The sequence below is a fragment of the Mirounga angustirostris genome, unplaced genomic scaffold (genome assembly GCF_029215605.1).
Source record: "Mirounga angustirostris isolate CCGP_5_RB_7025 unplaced genomic scaffold, mMirAng1.0.hap1 SCAF_11, whole genome shotgun sequence".
NCBI classification, from domain to species: Eukaryota; Metazoa; Chordata; class Mammalia; order Carnivora; family Phocidae; genus Mirounga; species Mirounga angustirostris.
Window position 1 is genome coordinate 39,369,097 of NW_026991719.1, and position 7,435 is coordinate 39,376,531.

The following is a 7,435-nucleotide window of genomic DNA, read 5'->3' on the forward strand; positions in this document are numbered from 1 at the left end:
GATTGTTCTGATTGTAACAGCTTTTTTTTTTTATTATTGTAGTGGCTATAGGTTCTGAAGCTAGAAGCTTCCTGACATAGTGGAAATAGTAGCTTATTCGGTGGCTTTTCTTTCCGCAGTCTGGCAATGAGATTTGCTCTAGGAATATCAGCTTAGAGTTTGTTTCTTCACCTTTTTCAATGATTCTTAGTTAAGAAATTGCAAGCACTGAATTGTTTCTGGGTATAAAGTTTGAGGCAGACAAAGGTAGGAGATGAAACCAGAGAGACAGATCACAAAGGCCCTTGTGTGCCATATTATTTGGAATTTGGAAGTTTTCTTATAGATAATGGAGTTCCACTAATAATTTTAAGTGGAATTTTCAGAATTGAATTTTAACTAGATCAGTACTACTCAAATTGTGGTCCACGTACCATTGCTGATCCAAGAACTATTTGTTATCAGTCTGCAGTAAATACAGATTAAGTATTTGAAAACTTCTATAGCTATTTGACAAGGCTGCCACATCCAAATGAGTGATCAGTTGACTTTGATAAAATATAGGTATGCCTTCTATTAGGGAAAAAAATCACACTGATCCTTCACCATAGGTAGTTTGAGAAGCACAGGGCTAGATTATTCTAGAGGTTATATGGAAATTGAAATGAAGGTATAAAGAAAGACACAGGGAGATTTTGGGACAAGATGACATAGAGATTTCATGTTTGATATACTCCTCTGGTCCAAACAAATAGGAGAGAGAGAAATAAAAATGTAAAAGTAGAACACTGAAAAAGATACTGTCATCTCTGAAAACAAGAAAATGGAACAGAAATGCAATGTAGTAGTACTGGACTTGCTGAGCTTCAGGTTGAGAAGCAGAAAAAGGCATCCAGGATTTTAGTGTCTATGAGGTATAAATCTCTTCCCTGATGGTTAAGTATGTTGGTAGTAAGTTCAGTGTTATCCACAAATCTCTTTATTTTGACTTTGTTTTTTTTTTTAAGATTTTATTGCATATTATTTGAGAGAGAGAGCAAGCACAAGTGGAGGGGGGGGGAGGAACAGAGGGAGAGGGAGAAGCAGACTCCCTGCTGAGCAAGGAGCCCGATGCAGGGCTCAATCCCAGGACCCCCGAGATCATGAACTGAGTGGAATGCAGACACTTAACCAACTGAACCACCCAGGTGCCCCTCTTTATTTTGACTTTGATCTTAAAAGACAGTTTAGCTGGATACAGCTATTTTCTCTGAAGTCCCCATTATTTTCCTTATCTTTTGGATTAGGAGTATGATGTCAGTCTGTCTTTAATCTGCCAGTTTCTTCCTACATATGCTGTTAACATATTCTTTTAGTCTTTGATATACAGCAGTTTCACTATGATGTGTCTGGATGTGTTTTTTGGATTTATTTTTATTTATCCAGCTTGAGATTTAGCATGAGTCTCAATGTCATTATCTTTTCAAATATCATTTCTCTTCCATGCTTTGTGTTCTCTTCTGGAACTTCTATTAGAGATGTAGTAAATGTGTTTGTTCTAGTTTTAAGGTCTCTTAACTGTGCTTTTACATATTTTCTTTTCTTTTCATTTGTACTCCATTTTGGGTAAACTTTTTACACCACTTTTCTAGTTCAGCTATGTATAGTGTATTTTTTAACATGTTCATTGAGTTGGTAATTTCAAAAACTATATTATTATTTTTGAAAATTTTACTCCAATGATTTTCAAATCTTTGTTTTCTTGATAATAGTATTTTCCTCCTCATGATTTTCAATTTCTTATTTTATTTCTTAAGCCAATTTAATATTCTTAGACAGTTTATATATAATTCCATTATATGACGTTCAAGAGAATAATATTCTTCATGTTTTTTAATGTTAATTTTCATTATGTATTGATTGTATATACACATTTTTTTTATTGTAAGATCTTGCTTGATGGAAGGGGAGGGAATATTTATGTGTCGAAATCCTATGTGGCCCAATTTGAGGATGGGTCCCATCAATGGGATCTTGCATTTTCTCTTCTAGGCCTCTTGAAGTATAATCAATTAAAGGTCATTTTTCCACTTTTTTTTTTTTTAAAGGGAGAGAGAGAATCTTTTTTTTTTTTTAATTTATTTATTCATTTGAGAGAGTGAGAATGAGAGAGAGTACATGAGAGGGGGCAGGGTCAGAGGGAGAAGCAGGGTCAGAGGGAGAAGCAGGCTCCTCGCCGAGCAGGGAGCCCGATGCGGGACTCGATTCCGGGACTCCAGGATCATGACCTGAGCCGAAGGCAGTCGCTTAACCAACTGAGCCACCCAGGCGCCCCATTTTTCCACTTTTATACTGATTTCTCAAGAGTTTCTTGGATCACTCAGTGTGGTAGGATAAGATAAAGTATCTTATTTATTAGTGTGGTATATCACTAAATGGGAGCTAATCACCAGATTTCCAATATGTGTGTGCGTGGGTTTCTCCATAGCACCAAGCAATTCTCCAGACACCAGCTGGGTGTCCTACAATGCAGTTCTGATGCTATCTACCTGGAGATAGCATCAGATCTCACAGGTTAAGGGTTTAGTCCCAAAAGACTGTCCCCCCTCCCCCCACTGCCACACACAAACTTCAGGTGCCAGTCACAAGTCCAGATTGTCACCTGTGCTTCTGACCAACGGGTTATAAATCAGAGGTTCCCACAACTCCCTCCTTGGGTTTGATAAATTTGCTTGAGTGGCTCACAGAACTCTGGAAACCCATTTTTTCATTAGATTACTATTTTATAAAAGGACATAACTCAGGAACAGATAGGCAGAAGAGATGCATAAGGCAAGGTATGGGGAAAGGGTGCAGAGCTTCCATGCCCTCTCTGGGCCCACCACTCTCCCCACATCTCCATGTGTTCACCAATCTGGACGCTTTCCAAATCCTGTCTTTTGGGGTTTTTATGGAGGCTTTATTACATAGGTATGGTTGATTAAATCATTGGCCCCTGGTGATTGAACTCAATCTTCAGGCCCTCTCCCCACCTCAGAAATCAAGGACATGGGATTGAAACTTCCAATCATCTAATCACATGGCTGGTTTACTGGTGACCAGCTCCACCATCAGGGGCTTTCCAAAAGTTACCTCATTAACATAACAAAAGACATCTTTATTGCTCTCATCACAGGAAATTCCAAGTGTTTTAGGAGCTCTGTGCCAGAGCCCAGGATGAAGGCCAAATATATATTTCTTATTATAAATCTAGTATCACATTAATATATTTTCTCATAATGAATTATCATTGCATTTCTAGGATAAAACCTCCTGGGTTGCATTTCTTGGCTAAATCACAGATGTTTTAATTTTTGTTTTGTTTTATCTTCAGTACACTGCTGGATTTTACTTCATGAGATGTCTAGGATTTCCTTTTCTTATATATCCTTCATAAATTGTGTGTGTGTGTGTGTGTAGGGAGAGAACAGGCGAGCAATTAATTTAATCCCGAAATCTCTGTGGTTTAAGACAACAGATGTTTGTTTCTTGCTCTTACAAAATCTGCTTCAAATATTTGCAAATGACATATCAGATAAAGGGCTAGTATCCAAAATCTATAAAGAACTCATCAAACTCAACACCCAAAGAACAAAGAATCCAATTAAGAAATGGGCAGAAGACATGAACAGACATTTTCCCAAAGAAGACATCCAAATGGCCAACAGACACATGAAAAAGTGCTCAATATCGCTCGGCATCAGGGAAATCCAAATCAAAACCTCAATGAGATACCACCTCACACCAGTCAGAATGGCTAAAATTAACAAGTCAGGAAACGACAGATGTTGGCGGGGATGTGGAGAAAGGGGAACCCTCCTACACTGTTGGTGGGAATGCAAGCTGGTGCAGCCACTCTGGAAAACTGTATGGAGGTTCCTCAAAAAGTTGAAAATAGAGCTACCATATGATCCAGCAATTGCACTACTGGGTATTTACCCCAAAGATACAAAAGTAGGGATCCGAAAGGGTATGTGCACCCCGATGTTTATAGCAGCAATGTCCACAATAGCCAAACTGTGGAAAGAGCCAAGATGTCCATCGACAGATGAATGGATAAAGAAGAGGTGGTATATATATACAATGGAATATTATGCAGCCATCAAAAGGAATGAGATCTTGCCATTTGCAATGACGTGGATGGAACTGGAGGGTATTATGTGGAGCGAAATAAGTCAAACAGAGAAAGACATGTATCATATGACCTCACTGATATGAGGAATTCTTAATCGCAGGAAACAAACTGAGGGTTGCTGGAGTGGGGGGTGGGGTGGGAGGGATGGGGTGACTGGGTGATAGATACTGGGGAGGGTATGTGCTCTGGTAAGTGCTGTGAATTGTGCAAGACTGTTGAATCTCAGATCTGTACCTCTGAAACAAATAATGCAACATATGTTAAGAAAAAAAAAAGAAGAAGAAGAAGGTAGCAGGAGGGGAAGAATGAAGCGGGGGAAATCGGAGGGGTAGACGAACCATGAGAGACGATGGACTCTGAAAAAGAAACTGAGGGTTCTAGAGGGGAGGGGGGTGGGAGGATGGGTTAGCCTGGTGGTGGGTATTGAGGAGGGCACATTCTGCATGGAGCACTGGGTGTTGTGCACAAACAATGAATCATGGAACACTACATCTAAAACTAATGATGTAATGTAGGGGATTAACATAAGAATAAAAAAAAGATTAAAAAAATAAATAAATAAAAAATAAAAACAAAAAACAAAAAGCAAAAAGCAAAATCTGCTTCAAGCTGGGCATTTCTTCAGAGCAGCTCTCCCCAAGCAGTGATTCAGGAGGATCCAGGCTGTTTCCATTTTATGATGTTGTTATGGCTTCTAGCAGAAAAAATAGCTCAAAGATGGTGAAGGGACTTTTGACTTCCTCAGCCCAGATGTGACCATGGGCAAAAACTAGTCACATGGTCCCACACAACTGCAAGGGGATGGGGAAGTACAGTCTTTTAGGTGCTTAGGAAGGAAAGGAAAACTATGTATTGAGAGCATAAGTAATCTCTGCCACACAGGTACCCTATGAGGTAGCCTGCAGTTTTAACTTCTCAAGGGAGACTTTTTTTTTTTCACCCAAATACCAGATCCAGACATTAACCTTTGCTGGAGGATTTATATGCCGTCTACACCTCTGAACAGAGTACACAGTTTTGACAACCTATGTTTTATTCAGGGATCCTAATTCCGTCTATTTGCCTCACAAGGGCCCCAAATCCAAGTGGTTAAAATATGCAAGTCTTATATTTACTGATGTAGGTAATGCTCTTAGGGTAGCCAAAGCAGTATTGTCTATAGATTTAGTAGGTTTTCTTCGAATTTTTTACTCTTGGGGATTCCCTCCTTCCTAAACTTCTCATTTTGATATAATTTCTAAGTTAAAGAAAAACTGTAAGGATGAAGTTCCAGCCCAGCTCCACTGAGGTTATTCCCCAAGTCCACAGAAAGCTGAACTCTGTCTATGCCCTTGGCTTACTGGGACATCCATGGGCTGGCTTATACCATTCACCTGCTTCTGGAACACACAAACTCAAAACTATGAGGAAAATAAACATGTGATGGGGGATGCTCCAACTATGACAGAAGCCAGTGGTGGAATGAAACATTCAAGTTGAGCCTGGACTTTCTCAATCTGCCCTACTAAATTGATAAAGCTCACAAGATCACCCAGAGCAGTGCCATCCTTCACTGCATTGCTCACAAACACAACCTATGAGGGGAAACAGAAGGGAAGATTTGTGTGGACATTTTGAAGAACTAGGTTATGGACACCTCCAATCAACCCTGACTTAGGGAAGCTGAAGCACGAGTACTTGGAGGGGCTCTCTAAAACGATGAAGCTCTTCTCACGGTTTCTAGGGAAGAGGCCACAGTTTTCAGGGGACAAGATCACCTTTGCAGATTTCCTTGCTTACGGCATCCTTGACTTGCACCATATACTTGAGTGCCACGAGTGCCTGGATGCATGAAATATGAAAGATTTCATCATCCTCTGGCCTGAAGAAGATCTCTGCCCAGCTGCCTCCTCCCAGGCCCTATGTTCAGAATGACCACCATGTGGAGCGACAAGCAGGGCCCTGTTAAGCCAGGAGAGAGGAGCGAGGCATTAGTATTGTGACAGTACTGCTCCGCTGGGGTCCTGGAGAAAAGCTGGACCTCCCTGCCCTCCAGAATCACCCCTCTTGTTCCTTTCTCCTTCTTTTCTTTCCCTTCTTCCTCACCTCAGGCCTTATTAGGCCCTTTTTACTCCCCCAAATCTCTGTTTGTGTAGGTCCTTTAAAGTTCTACGACACCCAACTTCTCTTCAGCAAAGTCTGCCCCCCACTGACATTATCCCTCTTGCACTAACGTCAACCAGACTATCCTTCCTTTTATGGTTGCCTCTGCTTTGAGGCGCCCAAATGGACCCCTCACCTGCAGAGGTCGGGCCTGAGCTCCCCACCATTGCCCTGAAGACCAGTATTGGCCTGGTATGCAGGCCCTATTCCCCTAGCATGGTCCTTGCCTCAGCCCTGCCTGATCTCCAAGAAAGCCTCAATCGTACATGCGCACACACAATTTATGAAGGAAAATAAAGGAGAAGAAAATCCTAGACCTATCTCATGAAGCAAATGTTATCATATCAAATTCAACAGTACTGAAAATGAAACAAAATAAAAAATAAAAACATCTCAACTGTATTAATCATATTTAAAAATTTTCTGTATTTATATGTTTTGACATCTTGGAGACTTGCTAATCTGAGAGAGACTTCCCCTCCCAGGGTAAGCCAATTTCTAGAAAGAATAAACAACTTGCGTGCCAGCATGTCTTTCATATGCAAACCAACTAATCCAGAGGCCACGTCTCCAACCACTTCTTTTACCCTCTCACACAACAAGCCAGTATTCCCCCTGCCCAAAATCACCCCAGGGTCAGGTACAGGACAACTGCGGACCATCTCCATAGCCTGGAGCCTGCTAAAATTAGTCAAACTCACCAGTCCTCACATGCTCACCTTACCTTGCCCATTCCTTCCTATGAAAACCAGAATAAAGGCTCATATTTCCCCCTCACTCCTTCTGGCTCCTGACTGACTGTGGTCCTTCTCTCTGTGGCCCTGCATGGTACGACATGCCCTCTCCTCTTGGGAACAACTGTGAGTAATAAACTCTTATTTCAAAAGCAGTTGTCTCGTGTAGGTGACAGCCTTACCATACCTGATTAAAACAAATCTCAGGAACATTTCAAGACGTCTACCAAGTAGAATTTATCCTGAAGATGAAATGATAATGGATTATCAGAAAATCTACTATTGTGATATACCACACTAATAAGGAACATAGTCGTATGATCATGTCACTGGAGCAGAGAAAGGATTTGATAAAATCCAATCAAATATACCCATCCAAAACATGTATTCAACTGTGACACTTTTGACACACTCTCCTAAAGTCAGA

The 7,435-nt window shown here is 40.8% G+C and overlaps 1 pseudogene; it reads left to right on the forward strand.

Moving 5' to 3' along the window:
- Nucleotides 1–5,457: 5,457 nt before the first annotated feature.
- On the forward strand, nucleotides 5,458–6,046 carry LOC123843733 (glutathione S-transferase Mu 1-like; annotated as a pseudogene).
- Nucleotides 6,047–7,435: the final 1,389 nt, after the last annotated feature.